Genomic DNA, 24,273 nt, shown 5'->3' on the forward strand with positions numbered 1-24,273 from the left:
ATTGCACTTTTCGTGATGAATTAGGTATTCTAGTCAAGTTAAGCCTAATAAATCGGGATATTAAACATTTCCCCTTGATCATTGATGTTGATATCAAACTGAATACAGAAATATAAATAAAAGTGACTTCATCAAACTATTCGCTCTTTGCTGCAGGAAAAAATATGTCCTTCCTAACACAGCATGAAACAATGCCACAGGAACATAATCGTTTAAAATTAAATTCTGTCTACGTTGAAGTCTTGACCTAAATTTCTTTAATAGGCCTTGAGTTTTAGCATGCTGCGTTTTAAATGAGGAAGACTTTATTGTCGCCAATTTATTTGAGATGTTTGTTTGAGCTAAATGATTACTTTGTGAAATGGAGCACATGTAGTTTTAATAATAACAAAAATAATAATTTTCTTTTATCTAGTGTTTGATACAATGGACAGCCATCTTTAAGTGCTTTCAGGATATATTATTACACAACGATTGGACTTTCTCCACTCCCTGGGGAGCATTCCAAAAAAGCGTTTCCAAACTGAATTGGATTTCAAACATCACAACGATTTAATTCATGCATACCAGATTAAATGAGGACCCAAAGAACAGAACATTAACATAAAAAATATTAATATGTTAGTATTTGGGAAGTGTCTTTACTTAAACAAAATGAAAATTTGAATCAACGTACTGTGAAAGAAATACATAAATATTGTTATTGGCGGCATTCAATGAATAACAATAAGATAAATCTGTTTTTAGATATGAAAAGACTATTTTTTATTAACTGAATTGAAATCATTAACTGAATAAATTCTACATATTGGACATTATTTTTTTTAAATAATGATATATTATATAAAGTCACTAAGATCTAAGAAACTGTTAGTCTGCAGGTGCAGACCCTTGGTTTTCACAAGTTTGCATAATGCATAATGCAGAGTCTGAAGTAGTGAGACTAGATTCACTATGTACTGTGGCTGGATTCACTATGTACTGTGGCTGTCAAATATGATAATAATAATAATGAAATGTTTTTGTATAGCGCAAAGTACATAAGCAAAGTTGCATGTCTCTAAGCGCTTTTTACAGAAGGAGTGGAGATGGAGGGGAGAGCACTGGGTTCTTACATTAATTGTTTACAAAATGGTGAATAAATGTGTTTTCAAGCTATTTCTAAACTTTTCGTATGGTTGTATATTTTTTAGATATTCTGGCAGATTATTCCATAAAATAGCAGCTGCATGTGAAAATGATCTTTCCCATATGACTTTGTCACAGTATGTGGGACCTGTACTAATGACTTTTTACTTGAACATAGCATTCTGTCAGGTTTATATGGTGTTAACAATTCAATGAGATACAATGGAGCAAACTGATGGAAACATTGGTAGGCGAATAGAAGTACTTTGTAGTGTATGCGGGATTGGATAGGTAGCCAATGTAAGTTTTTTAAGACTGGGGAAATTGGTTCATGTTTCATGTTTCAGACTCAAATATGAGTCTGTGCTAGCAGACTAAGAAACTGCTGCGCCTCAAAGTTTTCAAGAATTGTCCCAATCCAAAGAAAAGCTTCAATTCGTTCCTTTCCATTTGTTAGAAACATACAAATACCTTTGTCTGCACTCTCAAAGTTTACCAACGGACGTCGACTTGGCCACCTACGTTAAATTAACATCGTAGTTGAAATCGTAGAGTTTTATTTCACGCTGCTAATTCAGTTAACCTTTTAGATCTTGCACTCGTCTTCTTCTCCTTTTCTCATCTTTCCCCATCTTCCATCAGAAGTTTTAGTATAACATTACAGACCCTTATTCTTGTCAGTTAGCAAATTACACATGGGGTCTGGAAAACATGTCCTCATACATCATTGTGTTAATAATTTGGTATAACAAGAAAAAAAATACAAACAGGTAGTTTGTGTTGCATACTATCATAACCGTGAAAGTGGACAGAATTGTTTCCCTAGGGAGCAAAAATATGTAAAATGATATATACAAGTGAGGGAGCAAGGCAATAGAGCTTATTATGAAGATATCTTTCCAGAGCCACTGGTGCCTTGATCCGCTGAAAATGTATAATTTCTTGGCAGTTCAGTGCATGAAAACAAGCGAGTTCCATCAGAAAGGACCCACAGCAGTCAGTCCTCTTGTTTACTGTTATGGGAGAAATGCTTTAAAGATCAACGCAAAAAGGAGGTGCTGCAAAAGTCGCAATCAACTTTAAGTCATTATTAGGTCCCAAATCAATCACAATACTTGCAACTGATTGTTGGTCTACTTCATTCAAGCAGAAAATATAAATTGATTGATAATCTGGAAATAAAATTCATACAATTTGTAATGTATTGTAATCATGTTTCTTTCAACAATGTTCCGAGTCGAACAATGGGGTAGCTAGCTGGGACATCTTCTACACGAGCGAGCCGGGGGGGGGGGGGGCACGCTGCAACTTGACATTCCTCTGGCGATCGGAACAAAAGAGAGACGACAAAAGAAGAAGAAAAGACAAAGAGAATGAAAGTTGCAGAGGAAAAGGGAAGCTAGAAACCTCAGGAACAAGGAAGAAAAGTATAGAAACCAACGACACTTTTGATCTTGGGTGTTGAGCATTCCAGATGTGTAGAATTAAACCCTGACCTGGGCGCCCCTGTATTAGTGTATGCACCTGATAGCTTTACCAGCCGACGTCTTTACAAACAGGTGGGACTACACGTGGGTCTGGGCATTCCATCATAGCAGGAAACAATCTATTGACCCCCGGCCTTGCGGGGACGGCGGAGAGGAACGCGGTACAATGACTTTGATTCTTCCAACGGGGTGAACTTGGCAAAAGCGGTTACGGCAGTGGTGGAAATAAGTTCAGCTCTGGTGAGAAAAAATTCATGGTGAAAATGAATTGGTATCAAGTTCAGGGAAAGGTCTGAAACATTTTAACCAGTAACATACAACAACTTCTACATTAACGACATAAGAAAACAACATCAGCAACAACATTTATTCAAAATCTTTTAGGCATGATTGCATATGCTGACCAGCATTCAAGGAAATTCTCATAGAACAAAGTCCCGCACCCGTGACGAGAGTGGCAATTGCAGATAAATGCCTTGCTGTAGGAACACTGCAAAGTGACATGGATTAAAACCTTGTAATATGAGTTATTTAATGACCTATTCTTTCCTCGATGTCATGGCCAGATTGCTAACCTTTAATCACACACATCCTGAGCCAAAGTACATTATTCTTGACTGTATTGGGAATATTCACATTAGTAGTGAAATCTATTTTGTTTCCAAAATGATTGCTCTAATACAAAGTGCCAGCAAATATGGTTTCATAATGTTGTGTAAGAAGTGAAAGTTCAGGCTACCTTATCCATGCATGAAATGAGAGGGAAAAAGGTTTTTGACTTCTTCAGACATCCATGCAATGATACAAATTCATATAACATAATAAACACTAGGTTATCCAATACATCGATTGTTACAGAAGCAGCCCCGCCCAAATAAACAAAATCACTATTTCCTTCAAAAGTCCATAAGAGAAGCCCCATACCCCCACCTCCCCCGCACCTTCCCCTCTCCTTTACCATCTAGTATCCAACAATAAAACACCTGATTTTCAAGACTGCACTATATAGAGCACCCCACCCCCTTGATAGGAATAGCCAAGCCCCCCCCCCCCCCATTTGCCACACCCCTCCCCAAACTATCAACCTACCAGTAATACCCCCATGGGATTCTCCTTATGTCTAATCCCCTCCCCTATCTGGGAAAGAGCTGTACCTCTTGGACGGCCCCAAATAGAGGGACCAAGTTTCTATCAGAAAATCAATGGACCAATAGCTGCTCTTCACTTGTATGGTTTAAACCAAAAGTGAACAACCTTCGAAGATCAGAAGAGATAAGGGATTGATAGGCGAAAGGAGATGAATATATTTATAGATACAATTATTGATCTTGGTGAAATGTACGCAAACAAACAGGGAATTTCATTGATTCAAAGAATTAGAGATTTGTTGGGAGATATGAAAGGGTTGATATTACCTCGGCAGAATCTACAGAAAAAGCAGAAATATGAGAATGAAATAGATGCATATGGAATGTTGTCTGCAAATTTTAACCGAAATCTAGTGATATTTGCTTCAGTCAAAGAATTCAAGATTTACTGACAGATATGTGAGGTTCCGAATGAATTTAATGGAATCCAAATAAATAACAGAAAATTGAGAATGAAATACATACAGAATGTTGCAAAAGTTATCTCAAATTTCTAGTAAGAAAAACTGAATTGAATATTGAAGAAAAAAAGTGTGGTGGAAGTGGCGTTGCCACAACCCATTTTCGCTTCTAATACAAGAATAACGAGGTGCCTCATACCTAATCACATCAATATCATTTCTCAGATAGCTAGACAAGCCAACAAAAAATGTATTAGATATTTTTATGTAATAAACATGAATACGACAATGTTTTAGCTCCACTGCGAAGGAGACAAAACACGGTCCAAAATCCATCGACAGAGGTTTTGAAACAGTTTGGGGGCGTGGTAAACACCCATTATTCTTCTGCTAAATTAGAGGGGTACAAAAGAACCCCCCTGCATTCCGCGATAATCAATGCGGTATCGCCCCTAAAGATGGAGGGAGTGTACGAAATCCATTAAAACTCAGAAGCCAAGGGGGTGTAATGAAATAGATTTTTTTGATGAGAGGGATCATGAAAACCATTGTTGCCGAAATCCAGTAATTTGCAAAGTTTGGCATCCCCCCTCTGGTCTTCGCTCTTGTAAGGTTAAGGAATTGTTTGGGGGAGCTACTAGTTAGGGTCCTTGATTAGAGTGTATATCCGCGACAATTGATCGTTGCTATGTTAATTAATGTAAAAGGCAATCTAAATTGTCACGATAACTTTACCGGTATGAAGTGAAAACAGGATGAAAGATTGAAAAGTGGCTAAATAATCCAGATGATTACCAAATTATGCAACCTCCTTAACAAATAGTCTGTGGGAGCTACATTCTTAATTGCAGGGATTTCAAATAAATCCAGATGGACTGTACTTAGGGACCAATCAAATTCTGGATTTAGTTTGAATCCTAATCATTCACTTTTAAATCTTTTGAGGGATTTGAATTGAAATCCTTTGAGATTCAAATATTATATTAATTTATGGGATTCAATCTAAGTTCAGAATTCAATTGGTCTGTATAATAACCAGTCCATCTGGGTTTATTTGAAATCCATGCAATTAAGCGTGTATGTTATAGTGTATACATAATCTGTTACAATTATTTATTGCTATATTAATTATTGGTTGATTTATGAATTTTCTACAATCTCCTCAAAATTCATACAAGGATTCTCTTGTGCCAGCAGGCAACATAATTATTAACAAAAAGGCAGTCCAAATCATTTTTAATAACATCATGAGTATTAAAAAACCCCAGAATGATGGAAAATTGGGGGAAAAGCTAAATTAACCAGTTGTTTACCAAATTTTGTAATTCCCTTAAAGGGGAAGTTCACCCTGACAAAAAGTTTATTGTAAAAATAGCAGAAAAAATAATAAAAAATATTGCCGAAGGTTTGAGAAAAATTCATCAAATAATTAAAAAGTTATTAGAATTTCAATTATTTGATTTGTGACGTCATGTGCGAGCAGCATTCCTACATAGCGAATGGTAAAAAATCAATGAAATGTCATTTTCTCAGAAAATTGAAAATGGTTTTCACTGTACCTTTTGTATATCAATAGACAAATCATTTCACACCTGATCATGAATAGAAAAAAAATTAAGTCATCAGGAACCATACAAAATTTGAAATTCATGCATTTTATATTACATAACACATGGGGCAGCTACTCGTTTATGACGTCACAAATCCAAAACTTTGAACTCTAATAACTTTCTTACTCTTTAACGGATTTCCCTCAAACCTTCACCAATATTTTTTACTATTTTTTCTGCTATTTTTACAACAAAGTTTTCTTCAGGGTGAACTTCCCCTTTAAGCTTTGTACAAATGTCCATCTGAGGAGATATAATTGCTTGAAATGTGAGATAACCGAAGTGCAATTCTTAAATTATTAAATTGGTCAGCAGATAGCACATTCCTCCTAGCTGGCACACTGCAAAAATGCTGGTGTTAATTTAACACCAGCCTTGTATCTATATTGGTCCACACCACCAGAGAGGTGTTGAAACAACACCAGTTTGGTGATAGGCTAACACCGGATAGGCATTTAAGCAACACCAATTAGTGTTAAACCAAAATCGGTTTGATTCTTAACTGGTGTTGTTTCAACACCTCGCTGGTGTGGACAGATACCAGGCCGGTGTTAAATTAACACCAGCATTTTTGGAGTGCATGCGCTGTAATGGTACAAGCATATCATTTTATTTCAGTCTCCCTTTCTTCCGACTGCTTTATCTGGGGGTACCATCAAATATCTAGTTCATATGGCATGGGTGATATTGAGTCCATAAGCTTCTCACAATCTTGAATAACACATTTTGGGGAAACCCCCACTTTCAAATCTTGTCAAGTTTATGTTTCTAATTCCTCAAACAATTTTCTCTAGTACAGAGCAGGAGAGAGTTGGAGAGTTTCATGGAGCAACTTGTCAATTATTTGCTCTGAACCAATCAGAGGCAAGGATTTCAGTAGCTTATAACGGTGAAAACCACTGAAAAGAGGCTTCGTCGAGGAGAAATCAAGGTCATGATAATTTTGTAATCTTCCAGGAAAAAAAACTGGGATAGGTTTGGTTGCAATAAACATCACCTATTAAATCAAATTTGCTGGCACAATGTAATGTATTACATGATCCGATCATAATGGAGCGTCCTCCTGGGAATCATACTAAAAAGCACAGAAAATATGACTAAAAATGTGTATTTGTAAAGGTCTGATACCCTATTTTTTAAAGGTCTGGTACCCCCATCGCTTATCATGGCATTTAAAAATATATTCAAATTCCCCACCCTATTAAAGGAGTACCCCGGGCTAAAAACAAATATATCCGAATGAATAGAGTAATATTCACCAAGCAAAATACTGAAAATTTCATCACAATCTGATAACAAATAACAAAGTTATTGAATTTTTAAGTTAAGCAATATATGCACGGCATCATGAATATTCATTAGGTGGGCAGATAATGTCACATCCTTACTCTCCTTTTTCTCATATCATAATTATTTCATTTTTCTTTCATGGGTGAATGATATATCTGCCTTATAATCAAATAAGTTGCAGCAATCAATTTCTAGTGCATAATCAGTTGTCAATTTAATTCTTTTTAGTTCTTGGAAGAAAAAAAATGTAATAAAATACAAAAGAACAAGTGGGGATATGACATCATCAGTTTGCTAATTGGATATTCATGAAGGGCATGCAAAGAACTGTTTTATCAATATAATGCAAATCTTTAAAATGTCATAACTTCATTATTCCTTGTCCGATTTCGATCAAATTTTCACTATTACGCCTTTAATCCATGTATAAACAACTCACATATTATTATTATTATTATTACTTATTATTTGTACTGCGCTTTTCCCATTAGGCCCAAAGCGCTTACAATGAATTAATTAAATGTAATATTTTAAAAACTACAAAGTACGAAAGAGATGAGTTTTTAATGACTTTTTGAAAATTGCTAATGTTGGAGACTGTCTAATTATTAGTGGCAGGTCGTTCCAGGATTTTGAAGCCGACACTGTAAAAGTTCTGTCACCAGCTAATGTACGAGTTAATGAATATGTGAGGCGAAGGTGATACACCAGGGAATTGTTAACAATCCCATGCATAATATGCATCACAGTTATTGATTTCTAGACAAAGTTGCATCTTCAAATAACTGATGTCAATTAATATAATACCCCTTTCATAAACCCAATAAAACCCAATTATGCGGCTAATAGCAGCATAATTTGGTCGTAAAATCACAGGAGGACAAGAGTTATCCGCATTATTCTGATGCTGCTATTATCCGCATAATAGCGGCATCGGGACAAGATTTTGAGTTTATGAACGTATATTTCCAAATAATGCGGATAATTGCCATGGTGCGGTCACAAGGTCACCCTTTTCCAACACAACCGCATCGTAGGGGGCGTGTCCAGTTGTCATGACCAATATCCGCCTTTTTCAGGACGGGCGCTCGTAAAAATAATGCGGATAATTTTCGGAGTTTGTGAACGCAATTTTTATTGAATTATCCGCATTACTCTTAGGCGGCTAATTGGAGGATAGGTTTTATTGGGTTTATGAAAGGGGTATAAGGGACTCCTATACCTCACGTTTCAAAAAATTGAAAACCTGTGCCAGGCCCTGCTATACAAAGTCTAGTAAACGATTGTAAGTGGGGCCGACTCTTACGAGTGATCATACATAATAATCAATGCAATCATTCATAGAAACAAGCTCCATGATCAATCGCCAAGCTTCATGATACCGGGGCTCTGACTGATCTGGGTACCAATTCAGCGGCAAAGACTTCCTATGATGCCCATTTTGGCTATATAATATAACCATGGTCCCTAGGGTCCATGATATAACTACTATCGACGCCCCCCTTCCACCGGGACTTTACCCCTACCAAACAAGAAGGGGTGCATGGCTTACCCCCATATAAGATCCCAGGATCTTGGGTAATGAGACCTTTGGAATATTAAAGTAGCAAAACAAGAAAAATTGTTCTACAGTGCATCCCAGAAAAAAGGAAACTGGGATTCTAGTGTATTTTTTCTTTAAGGGCAGATGAATTATGATTATTTCATTTACATCATCATATAATTCAATCATTCTTTAATTTGATACCTAATATGAGACGAACACTTTATGCATGAATGAACAAGGCGAGTTGGAAATGTCAAAGCCAGGTTGCGCAGAAAAATTGGACAAGATTGGTTCATAAGAAGAAAAGGGAAAATGGGGATGTGACATCATCAGCCCATCTAATGAATATTCATGACAACATGCCTAGAACTGTTTCACCGGAATAATGCAAATCTTTAAAATTCAATAACTTCGTTATTTGTTATCCGATTTCGATGAACTTTTCAGCATATTGCTCTGTGAATTTTACTCTATTTATTTAGATATAAATATTTTCAGCCCAGAGCATCCCTTTAAGCCCGACTTCAGAATACGGGCCTAGGAGTGTAAGCGATTAATGGAGAATCCATCTTTTCTTATGATAAGATTCCTATTGTAAACACAATCCAGGGGCAATATGACTATTGCATGTAAGCTATCAAATTCTACGAAATCGAATCAAATCAATGTGTGTACTTATGTTATCTAAAAGACCTCTATATAGTACAACGTGACATCACAAGTGCTATTAGAATTGTAACATTGAACTTTGAGGCAAAACATTAAGAACACAAAACATGACTTTCAGATAGTTATCATAGTTCATTGTTAATCTAAGGAAATAAAAACAGTTTTATCGTTTAGTCAAACACATTGAGAAAGGGGCGTCTCTTTTATTGATAGAATATACACCCTCATAGAAATGTAAAAAAATAGAATAAAGAGGCATGTTTCTTATTAAAGCATTATATATGAATAAAGGTAGGTTTTGTATGTAATTTTTAAATGTAATGACAATGTTAATCAGGTATTTAAGGTATATAAAATTTACTGATATAAATCTGACACGTGTGCTTTACAAAATGTACTACTTTTATATAACTGTACATAATATATCGCTATATGTAATAATTTACAACTATATATTACTTATAATTTTTTCTTTTAGTTAAAAAAAATAAAGACCATAAGTAACAATGATAACATATACAAATTATAATGCACTGATTATCTAGTTGCATCTTCAATTACAAATAAGACATTGTTGATCTACTGTTAAGATAATCTGTTTAGAAAATCTAACATATTTCTTATGATAATGTTCCTTTAATTCTCTTAATGAATAGTATATATGCAATTATATTACAATATTATGGTATACATATCTTCATGAGATCAAATTGATAATTGTTCAAAGTTTGACATTCCTGTGTTATCTCACATACGTGTGAAGTCAGATAATATGAAGAGCATGCAATTATGTCAAAGACAACAGCAATATTCATGATAAGAAAATAAAGGCAATTATTTTAGCCTGACTTAAAGCAATATCATCCATATATAGTTGAAGAGTGCCTGGATAGGAAATGACCTCTACTCTATTAACATGATAAAAGAGACACTTAATTGGTCGAACGTGGCTAGAAATCTGCTGAATTGATAGGTAGGGCAATGCACAATCTAATCATCTTTCTCCATTATTCCTCCTTCCCTCTTCCTCACTTCTCCTCCTCCTTTCCTTCTTTCTTTCATTCTCTCTCCTCATCCTTCTTCTCCTCCTCCTCACTTCTTCCTCCTTTCCTTTCTTTCTTTCATTCTCTCTCCTCCTCCTTCTCCTCCTCTTCTTCTCTTTCTTCTTCTTCTTCTTCCTCCTCTTCCTCTTCTTCTTCTTCTTCCTCCTCCTCCTCTTCTTCTTCTTCTTTTTCCCTCTTCCTCCTCCTTCTTCTTTGCCTTCTTCTTCTCCTTCGCCTTCTTCTTCTCCTCCTTATCCTTCTTCATCTTTTCTCCTCTTTCCCCACCTCCTTCTCCTCCTCTTTTTCCATCTCGTTATCTTCCATCTTTCCTTCCTCTCTCATTCCTATCTCACCGCTACTACAGGTAGCGATTAGAAACCTGGGTGGAAAGGGGCAAATGTATAATAATGCCTTTCAAAATATTAAAACAAGCCTATTTGGGGAGGAGGGAGGGAGGATTGCCTGGAGAAGATCAAATGAATCAGACATTGAAATTTATTAGCTTGGAATTTCCTTCACTTCACTCAAGTTCAATATTGTAAAATAACTTTAAGGTAAATGTTGATTTTTGTCTGAATGTAATAATAAATGCTGTCTGACCATGTATGACATTGATAACATTTCTTGATTGCCTGGGTTTTATATGTACTTATGGTTTGATGACATTAGTCTATTAAATCTATCATTTTCAAATTTGTTTTCTTCGATAACTTTTCATCCTGCATTGATTTGACCTATGAGAACCGCCCCTTGTCTTTTAAAGGTTTGTATTGTGCTTATTACACAGTAAAAACGCTGTTTAAGATTTTATACAACGCTGTTTACTATATGAACCTTACAGTATTTGTTTAACCGTTTAAACAATCATGTTTAATTTATTGAAGATTAGATATTGAAAATTAAACTTTGTTGCATAAGATTTAAACACTTGTTTAAACTGTTTCAACAATTAGTGTAAGGTTCATATAGTAAACAGCGTTGTATAATTTGTTTTTACTGTGTAGCCCTCCCTTTTGCAACATCCCAAATTAGAGGAACATTCGTTGATTGGGATTTTACTGACAGTTTTACAAAATACAATTATGAATGGTTTCATATAGCCATAACTGATGTCTGCTAGGAGGATATGAAATGAAAATGGAGGGGGAGGGGGCAGTGGGGGGGGGGGGGGGGTAAATGATTTTGCCAGCATTTAAATGGATGGTCCGGGTTGAAAATATTTATATCTTAATACATAGAGTAGAATTCACTGAGCAAAATGCCGAAAATTTCATCAAAATCGGATAACAAATAATAAAGTTATTGAATTTTAAAGTTTAGCAATATTTTGTGAAAACAGTCGTCATGAATATTCATTAGGTGGGCTGATGATGTCACATCTCCACTTTCCGTTTTCTTATGTTATTACATTAAATCATAATTTTTTCATTATTTCATACTTGTGTGAATAATATGTCTCCCTTATAATGAATAAAGTTGCAGCAATATATATCTAATGCACTAAATCAGTTGTCAATCCAATTTTTCTAGTTCTTGGAGGAAAAAATTTGAATAAACCTAATTTCATATAATAAAATACAAAAGAACAAGTGGAGATGTGACATCATCAACTCACGTAATGAATATTCATGACGACTGTTTTCACAAAATATTGCTAAACTTTAAAATTCAATAACTTTGTTATTTGTTATCCGATTTTGATGAAATTGTCAACATTTTGCTCAGTGAATTCTACTCTATTTATTAAGCTATACATACTTTCAGCCCGGACCATCCCTTTAAGGGTAAGTGCGATCGGATGGCCGGTGGAATAGATGCAAAATATAATGGATACCAACAGATTTACAGACACTGGAAAGGATGAAAGGGGAATTGATTATGCGAGGCAATTTACAAACATAAGTAATTCCTATGGGAAAGGATGAATTAGATGTTATTTTAATGACTGCAAAGAAGAAAGAGTCAAAGGAGATTACAGAGGGCCTGAGAGAAGAGAAAAGAAGATGGAGAAATAGAGAAAAAGAGAGAAAGAGAGAGTGAAAGAAGTGGAGAAGAGAGGGAGAGAAACGGTAGTTAAAGAAATAATGAGAGCGTCCTGGAAGTGAAAACAAGTAGAAAGAGTGAGAGGGAAAAGAGAAAAATCGTGATATGAATAAAAAGATGAATAGTGAATCGTGGAGAAGAGAGTATGAAGAGCAAGATTAATGGAAAATAGAAATAGATAATCAGAATTTGTGTAAATATATACATTACCCCCAAATTAAAAAAAAATTGGTCCCTAAATAAACAGTGTCGACCCCTCCCCCCCAAAAAAATACACAACTAATTAACCGAAAATTGCCAACTGTTTAACAGATTTATTTCTACTATTCAAGACTTGCAAAAATCAAACCTCCACTTCTTTGAAGGGGCAGCAACTTCCCCTCAGTTCAAGGATATTTTAAATATGGGTCCAAGAATCTAAGAAAATATCGAGGAGGAATCATTTTGTCAGCGATGAAAACAAATCCATTGATGAATATTGACGTTTTGTCCCTACTTATGCATCGGTCATTAATTCCAAGATTGAGTTACTTCACAGGACCAATGCACTTTCTTTTCTATACATCTATTGATTTTTACTTCTCCAACTGATACTCAGAGTTTTTAGATCCTGTTTTACATTCTCAGTCTCCTTTTAATGAACAATATATGAATAGGGGAGGGTTTTCAAAAAACAAGTAGATAGTATATGGGGAAACATAGAATGGACACAGCAAGATTAATAGTATTCTGATAAAAAGCCCTTTAGATTTAGCAACTTTTACTCATGTTACATAGAGACAACTTAAGACTAAAGGCTACTTTGCCCTACACATTTTGAAGCCATTGGTTGTAATTTGCCAATTTTCCATAAAGTTTATAACTCTGGGCTCGTGAATTTGGTCATTTATTTATCATCACAGAGGCCAAAGCACATATGGTATACAGGAAATATTTGTGTCTAAGAATTACTAACCAAAAATCTTAAATCTCCTTTGTAGTAAATTTCATCAAAGTTGTGCCAAAAGTGACTTTTTGGTGACACAACACTTGCCCCTGTGACAATTGTTCTGGGCTTTTTATCGTCAAGAATGTAGAGTTAGAGTTGCAATAGGATTTTACATATAAGGATGTGAGGTGTGTTGGCTCAGTTGGTAGAGCGTCCGTCTCGTAACCGGGAGGTCTGGGGTTCAAAACCCGGCTGCGTCAGACCAAAAGACATTAAAAGATTGGAGTTGCTGCTACCCTGTTTGGCGTTCAACGATTAAAGGGATGGAGTATTTCATTTCATGTCTATTTCGAACAATAAAATATGGATTTTCATTCATTTTTTCAAAAAAGAAAAGAAAGAAAGAATAAAATATGGATTTTTATTCATTTTTTTCAAAAAAAGAAAAAGAAAGAAGATAAGGTTAAGGGTAGGGTAGGGTGTTGAATCCAGGGGGTGGAGCCAGCGTGTGGAATTTATTGCAGAGCAATTGTCGCCGGAGCAAATGTCGTGGCAGTTTAATTTGTGACACCAACGGTGAACTTTGAGGTAAATTCATCAAAAGGAAATAAAACGGTCATGAAAGGTTGACCGAAACTTGGGGATATTCTGTATATATATACACTAAGAGATTTTAAAAAAAAGAAAGAGAGAAGAGTGAAGAGAAAAGACAGACTGAGCAGAGAGAGAGAGAGAGAGGAAGAGGAAGAGAAGGAAGGGTAGAGATAAATGAAAAGGGACAATGTGAGAGAGAGACAAAAGGAGAAATATAAAGAGAGAGCACTGGCAGAAAGAGGGGGGGGGGATTGGGCGCTGGACCCCAAAACATTCCACAATCAATGGAAAGGAGATAACAAAAAGGAAAGGAATAGGGGTGAAATATGACAAATTTCTTTTTGGTCTGTATGAAAATCTATCGTAAAAAAATTGATTTTCATCTAAAACACCAAATTTTTTTGTTCAACTACCGTGTGACTTATATGAAAATTTGCCCCTCTTACGCCATGCCGTGCCCCCTTAACATTTTTGCTCATGATGCCATTGGGCGAGAGAAGGGGGGGTAGGAGGAGACAGGGTAAGAGGGAGACAGAGAGAGAGAGAGACAGGGGGAAAAATAGGGAGAGAGAAAGAGAGGTGTTGAGACTAGTCCTTTGTATAAAGTATTGATTAGAAGGATGTGCAGAGGTTCTCAGAGTAAACGAACAAGCAATAGAAAGTGTGGACGGAGAGATCTCCATTCTCTGGGAGAAATTCCACGACCATTGTCCCCATTGACATGCATTTTCCTTTAAAAGGAAGACATTTACAATTACAGCAGTGAGGATAATACAAAGAATTGTGAGAGACATGGATAGGCGAGAGAAAGGCTGGGAGGGGAGGAGGAAGAGATGGGTACTAGGCCCCGTCTTACAAAGAGTTACGATTGATCCGATCAATCGCAACTATGGAAAACCAGCAATGTCAACATCTAAAATGCATGTTTGTCCAAAATATTTTCTAGAAATTATGTAAATTCATGCATTCACAATTTTCTTGACAATTCAGTTTGCTTCCCTCTGTTTTCAAAGGACATTAGCAAATTTCCTAAAGAGAAAACTATGACAGTGATGGATTTCCATATACTTGGGATTGATTGGATCAATCGTAACTCTTTGTAAGATGGGGCCCTGGTGTCAATAGGCATAACATCATGAAAAGATTGGAAAGTTGAAGAAAGATGGAGAGAGAGAGAGAGAGGGGAGGGGGTTGAGAGAAACAAGGAAAGAGAGAGGAATGAAGAAAAGGAGAGAGGAACAAAAAGGGGGAGAGAGGGACAGAGAGATGTCGAGAGGAGAGAACCAGAAAGGGGAGAGTTATAGAAGAATTATTGAGAAGGTTGAAAAAAGATAGAAGACAAATTAGCATAAAGTAATACATCACTCAAACAACTGCTTAATGCAAAAATGGAAGAGGTATACATATAGAGAGCGAAAAAAGAGTTAAGGAGACAGTTAAAAATAGAAAGAGGAGAAATTAGCGTAAATGTATCACTTATACAACTGCTAAGACACAAATATTTTGAAATAGAAATGTGAAGGGCCTATAGCTTTGGAGGGAGTATCATGAATGTGTAAAGGGAGGGGGGGGGGGGGGCAGACGGACACCGATGCAATGTGTTGGATAATGACAATACATGAGAGAAACAGAGAAGGGAGGGAAGGGATTATCATCGTGGGGGGGGGGGGGGGTAGCCACCTTGGAAGTACATTATTCTCAAATGTTTAGAAAAAAATCACAGAAACATTTTGGGGTATTTTATGGTAGGCCCTATAAATCATTGTCGTGTAGGATAGGATCACACTTACCACCACTTTCGCGCGTTGCATGCGCGCAGAAACGCCTTTCATTGCGCCCATAAGGGCACTGCGTAAGGGTGTTTCTGCACCGACACAACAAAATTATGAGAAAAGAGGGTCAAAATATGGGAGGGGTAAGATGAGGAGAAAGTGTCAAATATTTTTGCAACTTTCTGAGGGGAGCTCATCACCTCCCCTCTGCCGATACAATAGAACAAAAGAGGGGAGAGATTACCATGTGACAGCCTTTGAAAGAACTGAAGAGCTTCCGATATTGATGGGAAACCTTAACATGTTGGGCACTTGAGTATTGGAGTGGGATATGCAATACAGGGAGGGATTGGGGCAAAGGAAGAATAAGAGGGGGTGAGAAAAATGAAAGATGGGGGGTAGGCCCCTAACATGTTGGACACTTGAGTATTGGAGTGGGATATGTGATACGGAGGGCATAGGGTGAAGGAAGAATAAGGGGGGGGGGTTGAAACATGAGATGGGGGAAGTGCAGGAAAATGGGGAGGGGGGTAAGTCCCTTTTGACTATCAGAGTGGGACGTGCAATAGGGAGAAAATGGGTGAAGGCAGAATTGAGGGTGGGGGTGGGTAAAGCATGAAGGGAAGAAGGGGGCGCTAGGTCAAGGAGGAAGGAGAGAAGAAAATGAAGAAGGGGAGAGATGGAAGCAGGGGCAAGTAAAAAAGCAATTAAGGGGGTATCATAGGGCAGGTAAGAAACAAGAAAGTTAGGCGACGGGCAGTGAGGGGCAAGAAAGAAATGTAGAAGGGATGGGTGTGAGAGGGAAAGTAAGAAAGTGAAAAAGGGAGATAGGGAGAGAAATGGTGAAGATGAGAAATGAATAGGGGGGTGTAGCCAGAGGGAATAAAGAAGAGAGAGAGAGGATAGGAGAACATGGAGATAGTTGGGAGTTGGAAGATTGTAAAGAGGAGATAATAGGACCTTCAACTCTGGGTGACTGTTCAGTCATCGATCGATCCTTCATTAAAAGATTGGAGAGGGGTATGAAGAAGGGGGGGGGGTTGAAATCGGATGCAGAAGGATGTGAATCAACAAAATGCAGAAATATACATTTTGATGACAAATGGACTTGCTAGAAACAAAGCTGGAACTGCCATGATCTATGAACTAGTAATACAAATATATAATACAATGCTATAATACTTATTAAAATATAATAACTTGATAATACAATTTTTGAACAAAAACAACAAATTTCACTATAATCGTATTCAATATTCACTTCCAAATAAGGCAAAGTGAAGATGAGATATTAGTCTGCAAATTGCAGACTCTTTACTTTATTTGGAAAAAATAATCTATAAATGACTTTATTTCTTGAGGTGTACCTGCATACCTGCATAGCACCAAAACAATTTACTCACAACAAATATGGAACAGATAGTTAATTTTTAACTAACTGCTAATCTACTATCCAGATAGTTTGTACTCTCTATAACAAATTGAAATGGCAAAGATTTTTGCTGGCATAAAAATCGAAAAGATGCATGTTGGGAAAAAAACCGAGAGGTTGGACAGGCTAGGAGAGACAGTGAAGGAGAAGGCAGCGAGGTATTCGAAGGACGGAACGATGGGGTGACAATTGAAACGACGGTGAATAATTAATGAAGTAAGAGTACGAGGAATCAATATCCCCATCGTCGGCAAGAACAGAGGAGTATGGATTTCCTTACTTACTACACATACATGCCTCGGAAAAATAGATATGGGGATTTAAAAGCTTTACGGTGTTATGACCGAAAAGAAAAATGGAAACATGTTGATAATCTTCCTCCCAAATTTTTTTTTTGATCTGAAAAGAAAGTGGTATGAGCTACGGTAAAGGCTAAAGTAATATTCCAATTTTACAACAGTGCAATGACAATGGAATTTTTTTTCCACTGATTCTCAGTGAAAATGTGAAATTTCATATATTCAAATACCTAGCTCTTGGTAGTTTTATTTTTCTTTAAAAAAAGGGGAATTTCAATACTTACAAGTTTAGTAATAGGTTATCGAAAAGCCACATGCAAAGATCACACCCTGACAAATTCTCATTCTGTACTCAAAAAAGTGATTTCTATTATTATTATTGATATTATTATTTTATTTGGCACTTATTCAATGCAAGCTTAAATTCAAATTAAATGTAATAAAAATACAACAAAAAATACAAAACTATGCTCATATTTCAATTTCATTTTGGTATTTGTAGTTTGTACTTTCAAAGTCCTGATGCTATAGCTTGTCAGATGTATATCCAAGACCCAATTTCGGTCTCTTACCGAGGATCCACGGAATCGATATCTGTCATAGGTCCGGACGACATCGACCAATCACAGAACTTGGTCTCCCGTGAACTCCAGGTTACCTTGGGTCATTCTTGTGAAGTAGATTAGTGAGAGATTAAGACCAGATTAATTAATCCATAATCAGCATTCTTGCCCATTAGACTGAAACGCTTTTAGGGACCATCTTCAATTCTCTCCCAGCTGTGTGCACTCACACGAGCTAGTCTGCAGGCACAGACCCTGATTGGTATTTGAATGAACAAGGGGGTCTGGAGACTAGTCTAGTTCAAGTTCCAACTCGCTGTGCCCATTTCGGGTTTTGAGAAAGTTTAATACATAGGCCCTACTAAGTTCTGTCAGTCTGCAAATTCAGACGACTTTTCACGAATCAAGAATATGCGCCTGAAAACTGCATCCCGGCACACAGTAAAAACGCTGTTTAAGATTTTATACAACGCTGTTTACTATATGAACCTTACAGTATTTTTTTAACCGTTTAAACAATCATGTTTAATTTATTGAAAATTAAACTTTGTTGCTTAAGATTTAAACACTTGTTTAAACTGTTTAAACAATTACTGTAAGGTTCATATAGTAAACAGCGTTGTATAATTTTTTTTTTACTGTGCAGTATAAAAGAGAACTATAAGGGGGGGGGGGTGTTGATTAATTATTGAAAGCTTTTCCTTCCAAAATGGACAAACTCCATTTCTTGATCACACAAGAATCCATTGACATGATAAAGAGTTGATATCACTGCATGGCCACACTCTCTGACATAGCACAACAAATCCTCTAGCAAAGCATTGTCTTGCATTTGCCACTCCATACTCGGGAGCGTTTGTGTTATTAAAGCCATTGTCTTTGTGTGAAGTGACCGCAAGGCACAAATACTTCTGAGAGAGCGGACATATCACATTGTATACAGTAATGACCCCATATGGTATACTATTCCTCTGGCAAGGCATAGGACTACCATTTCTACCCCATACTTGGGAGAGCAATGGGGTTCTTACGACAATAACCTTTTTTTTTAAATACTGCCTGGTGATGGTGTTCCTCAGGGAGTGGAGATGGTGTGCACTGTGCATAAATGAGTCCAAATAATTTAATAATGAAATAATGTAATGATGTAATACTGTAATGATAATACACATAGAGGTTTAAGGCTATATGTTTCATAACATGTACAAGGCATAATCACTCACTATATACCATCTAATAATATTCTTTTATACATGTATAGCATTATAAACATTGAAACAATATCTCTAAGCGCTTTACATATACATCATTATCCCAGTCATCGGATCCTGGCATGATGTATGCACTTTCTCCACTCCCTGAGGAGCTGGAATAATCCAACAAGAGTTACCAAACTCAAATTGCTAGGCATACATACTACATTGGCTTTCATATCCTACCGGGTACCAATTCAACACGGCGCCGATGAACAGGACCACTGGACCATAACTGCACATCCAGGGTTCGTCTCTCCCCCCCTCGAACTAATCAAAATTGATTATTAAATGCTGTTATTGAAAATGGTCTCGTTTGTGGTGAAGCCCCAATGCTAAAGGGACATCAATTTGTTTGGAATATCTCACAGAACAATACCTGAATATACAATGCTGGATACAGAACGAACTTGGAATAGGTTATTGCCTTTTCGATACACTTGTCCACTTCTTTTCAGATCAGGGGGTCATGATGGAGGGGGGGGGGTCAAAAGAGAAAACTGCTACAATGACTGTCTGTTATCTACATAGATATGAAATAAAATGACCTTTAAAATCTACCTGATGGTCAAGCCTTCAATTTTCCTGTACAATTGTTTTTTGCTTGCTTGCTTGCTAGTTTTTGCCCCCCCCCCTTCCCCCATAGAATGCATTACTTGCTGTGAAGGAAGCTGCTAAATTTGTACCCATTTTCCAGAGTCATGACGGTACCCATCATCAGAATTTTCCATGGTCCTGTTTTACCTGACATAGCGCCAATACACATTTTGTCAATGCAGGCAATGCACCTCCTGTGCAAACCAAGGCCCTGTAACATAAAGCTTTGCAATTGTTTGTGGGGCTGATTTCTACGATTGATTGCATTGATTAATGTGCATGATCATTCATAACATTTGATCGCATGATCAATTGCTGAGCTTTATGTTAAGAGGCCCTGTAGTCCAAACTTGGGCCTACAAGTGGATGAACTGGTTTACTTTTAATTGGTCTAACACCAATTTGTCCAATTGCCAACTCGTCTATCATTTGGTCTACCATCGGTTCGTCTGCTATCCACATAGTCTACTTGCAATTTTGTCCACTCACCATTTCGTCTAATAACCAGTTCGTCCAATAGCCATTTAGTCCATATACCATTGGCCTAATTAGACTTAGTGTTAATTGGGCGAAATGAATGAAAATATAATTGGTATTAGACCAACTGGTAATGAGACGAAATGGTCATAGACGAACAGGTAATTAGACGAAGTGATGACTGGACCAAACGGTTGACAGACGAAACTTTGATGGACGGAATGGCCTTAGACTAAATGAAGGTAGACCATATGATAAGTGAACCAGTTGGCAATCGACGAATCGGCAATTTTCTGATAAACTCTTTCTCTACTTGCAGACCCAAATTATAACTTATATTCTGAAATACTGTTGAGACACTGTAGATCTTGAATGTTCTACATTTAACTTAAATTACTTTTAAAAAGTCTGTACAAGCGAGACAAGTCTGTGGTTTTTAAAGGAAAATGAATATGTCATCTCGTCAACTCGGCTTGAAAAGAGAGGAATGCTTGGATGGGAAACCACCGATAATAGAACAATCCTTTCATCAAGGCTAATCAATAGGCCTCAATCTGCATTACAAGCAGTCTACCATAACAAACCTTTTATTGGAGATGAACAATGCTGCGACCTCTGCATTGTATCCATGCATATACACTAATCCGCTAGTTAGCACATATGTAATCGGCTCATTCGCTAATGTATTCAAATTTATGGTTATTCAACTTCAATGAACCCAGTTTGATCGCATGCGATCGATCTGTTATGTACAAGAATAATGCATGTTTATATAGAATCAAAATGGATTAGCTGTCGATATGTCAGACAAAGCTCTATCCCCCATTCAAGTCCTGTCAGTCCTCTTATAACAAAGAATCATATGGAGATATAAACAAGGAGATGTATTGACCTTAACTTTAATCTGAAAACCTCAAAAAGCAAAATAACAATAATATCTATATCTAGGGAATTAGGGCAGTGGCTCAACCATTTTCCCCAAGGAAAGGCAGGGGGGGGGGGGAGCAACATTTTTATGCTTTTCACACTGCATTTCCTTAACCCCATACTATCTTTTACGGTTTCAAACTGTCTTTCTTAACCCCATATTATTTGCTTAGCCAGGGTTAACGCCTTAACCCCGGACTTTCGCACAGCTCATGAATAACGATGATTTTGGCACACAGAGCGTGATTAACGTGCAATTTCAACTTCTGTGATTGGTTAATGCTTAGCCCGGTTTCATTTCACACTGCATCTCTTAGCACCACTATAAGCCGGCTAACCCTGCTTTTTAGCAGGGCCAGATAGTACCGCACTATTTGCCGTGCTAGCCCACTTTGCTAAAACGTAGTGTGAAAACGAAGTGGGCTAAGCTTAACCCCGGGAAATTTGTGCAGTGTGAAAAGCACATTTCAGTATATTAGACAAGAGATGTCTTATGCAAAGAAGTATAACAAATGAGTGAGAAAATTATTGAAATGTGAAATGCTAATTGTTGAAAAATCACATGACATACTCTGTTTTGGCCATTCTAGTTTTACAGAATTTGAAAATAAGAGAACCCTCACTAACTCTATAGGGGTATGCACTGACAAAACTAAGCCATTTTTGTGGAACAAATTTATTTTACACAACTTTTTGGTCATTTTTAAATCCATAAATTGCCACTTCAGCACAATTAAGATGACAGCTAATCATTTGCTGCTTTGTCAGACAATCCTCAATTCACAATTTAAATTGTTGCCTATTCACTTGCTTAAAACTTCCTTCAAGTGAAAAGTTCTCTTAAATGAAACAAATTTTAAACGATGCACCCTATCAATATAGGTTGAGGTTCTGTCTTTCAGATACACAGTTCAAATATGCCGATGTAGTATAGCAGCTTATCTTGTCACATCAGTGATTTCAAGATGATCCCTTATTGATTGGTCAGATAGGAGAGAGAGAGAGAGAGAGACAGAGAGATAAGTACAGGGACTTTCAAGTAACATTTTCAAAGAATTACTGTCATTTGTACATCAAAGGTTTAGACAAAGCGTATCAATTTAATGTCAGCAATTTAACATGACCCTTATTGTTTTAATGGGTGACTTGAAAGGAGAGAGGGAGAAAGAAAAAGAGAAAGAATGAAAGATAAAAAAGAAGAGAGTATATGAAAAAAATAAGAAAACAGAGACAAGAGAGAGAGAGAGAGAAATGGAGAGAGTGTAAAAGAGGGGGAGAGTGAGAAAGATATACCAACATGGAGAAAAAAGTGGAGTGGAGAAGAGTCAGAGAAAGAAAGAGGTAGGGGAGAGGGGAAAGAGAGAGGGGGGCTTAAGGGAAGTAAAGGGTTTTCTTAAAAATCAATGGCTGGATAGGGAGAGAGCCTATTCATCTATTTATAGCACCCTGTTGCCACGCTGGGACAGCACCTAGGCTAATGCTGCGGGGGGGGGGGGGGACTGATAACTTTAAATAGTCACTATAGTCTCAGTCTACTTATGTAATAGTGAAATGCCTTTTGATTCTATAGTGCATGTGTTTATTATGCTAAGCAGCTACAAGCAATTCATTGTGTGATGGTATGCAATTATCGACTGCTACGGAGGGCTTAGTAAAAAACTATTGCCCAATCACAGCCGAGCTTCAAACTTTAGTACTCTGTAGACTGCATGCACAGACCTAATTACTAATGCAATTCATCTTTGGAGAGGTCTCGGGCAAGTGCTTTGGTGAATGGCGGCATCATGAACAGTTTATACTGATGCTAGTAGTCTACAGGTCAACCCCAAATGATCATATTTAGCAAATGTTTGAATATGAAGGCATGATTCTCAAAGATGAATATTCACACATCCAATATGACTACAAAAATATCAAACCGCATAGCGCCACTTACATAATTTATGCTCCCTTACTAGAGTCTAAATAAGAGTCTACTAGTATAATATGGATTGGAGTGTCAGTGAGCTGTGGAGATTATGTAATGTACAAAAGGGCTCCATCCATTGACAGGGGTGTGCCAGGCTGAATAGTTGAACATGGAACTCCTCAGCAATTTATGTCTTTATTTTAACTCATTTCTTTCATTTTGTCACTCTATTTTCTTTAATTTTTCTGGTCTACTCTAAAAACTTTTTCCATTAATTTTACATTTTCCATTGTCATAGAAATTTCTGTCTCATCACTATTATCTTTACTGTAGTTTTGTGTTATATTTTGATTCTCCTTTATCCCTCTTCTCTTTCCTTTCCTCTTTCTCCCTTCCCCCTCTCCCCCTTTTCTCCCTTCCCCACCCCTGCTATCTTGATTGGACATCTGAATAAAAATTGTCTTTATTTTGAATTAATTTTGAAATGAAAGACACTGTATAACAGGATGCCTACACATGGTTAGGCTGACAAAACCTCATATCTCAAAATTAAAATACTTTGATGACAGCTCAGAATGAGCTAGATTTTAGAGTTATAACATGGGTAGCAACCTTCTTTTGCCTCAAGAGAGTTCTTCACAGGTATCAGGAGACTGTTTTCAGATGAGACTTCCACCATCGCTATATATTTGTCTAAATACAGCCTTTTCTAAGCTGCCGTCAAAATTTTTTCAATGTTGAGAGATACAAGGTTTGAACAGCCCAGAGACCGATATGCTGATATAATACTTACACAATTGGATGGATAGGAATGCAAAGGGGGCTAGTCAAGGGCCTATATTTTACCTAATAAGCTTAGTATATATACAAAAAAAGTTACATTCCTCGTCCCAAATACCATCTTAGCGGAAAAGGCATTGCCTTGACAAATTACCACAATCTTTAGATTCAGGTTAAGTACCTTCATGAATAAACCAGCTTTTTTTTAATGAAGGTACAGTATTTAGCATTCTACTTCCTTTTGGCTCAAAATAAAATCTAATACGTTCCTTTTTACTTTAATTGAAATTAAAATCAATGAACTGAAGATTTCCCCTACTTATTTTATTTTCAAACACTTTCTTTTAACAATATCAGTAGACAAAAGAATTTGTTTT

Source organism: Lytechinus pictus, unplaced genomic scaffold (genome assembly GCF_037042905.1).
Source record: "Lytechinus pictus isolate F3 Inbred unplaced genomic scaffold, Lp3.0 scaffold_20, whole genome shotgun sequence".
NCBI classification, from domain to species: domain Eukaryota; kingdom Metazoa; phylum Echinodermata; class Echinoidea; order Temnopleuroida; family Toxopneustidae; genus Lytechinus; species Lytechinus pictus.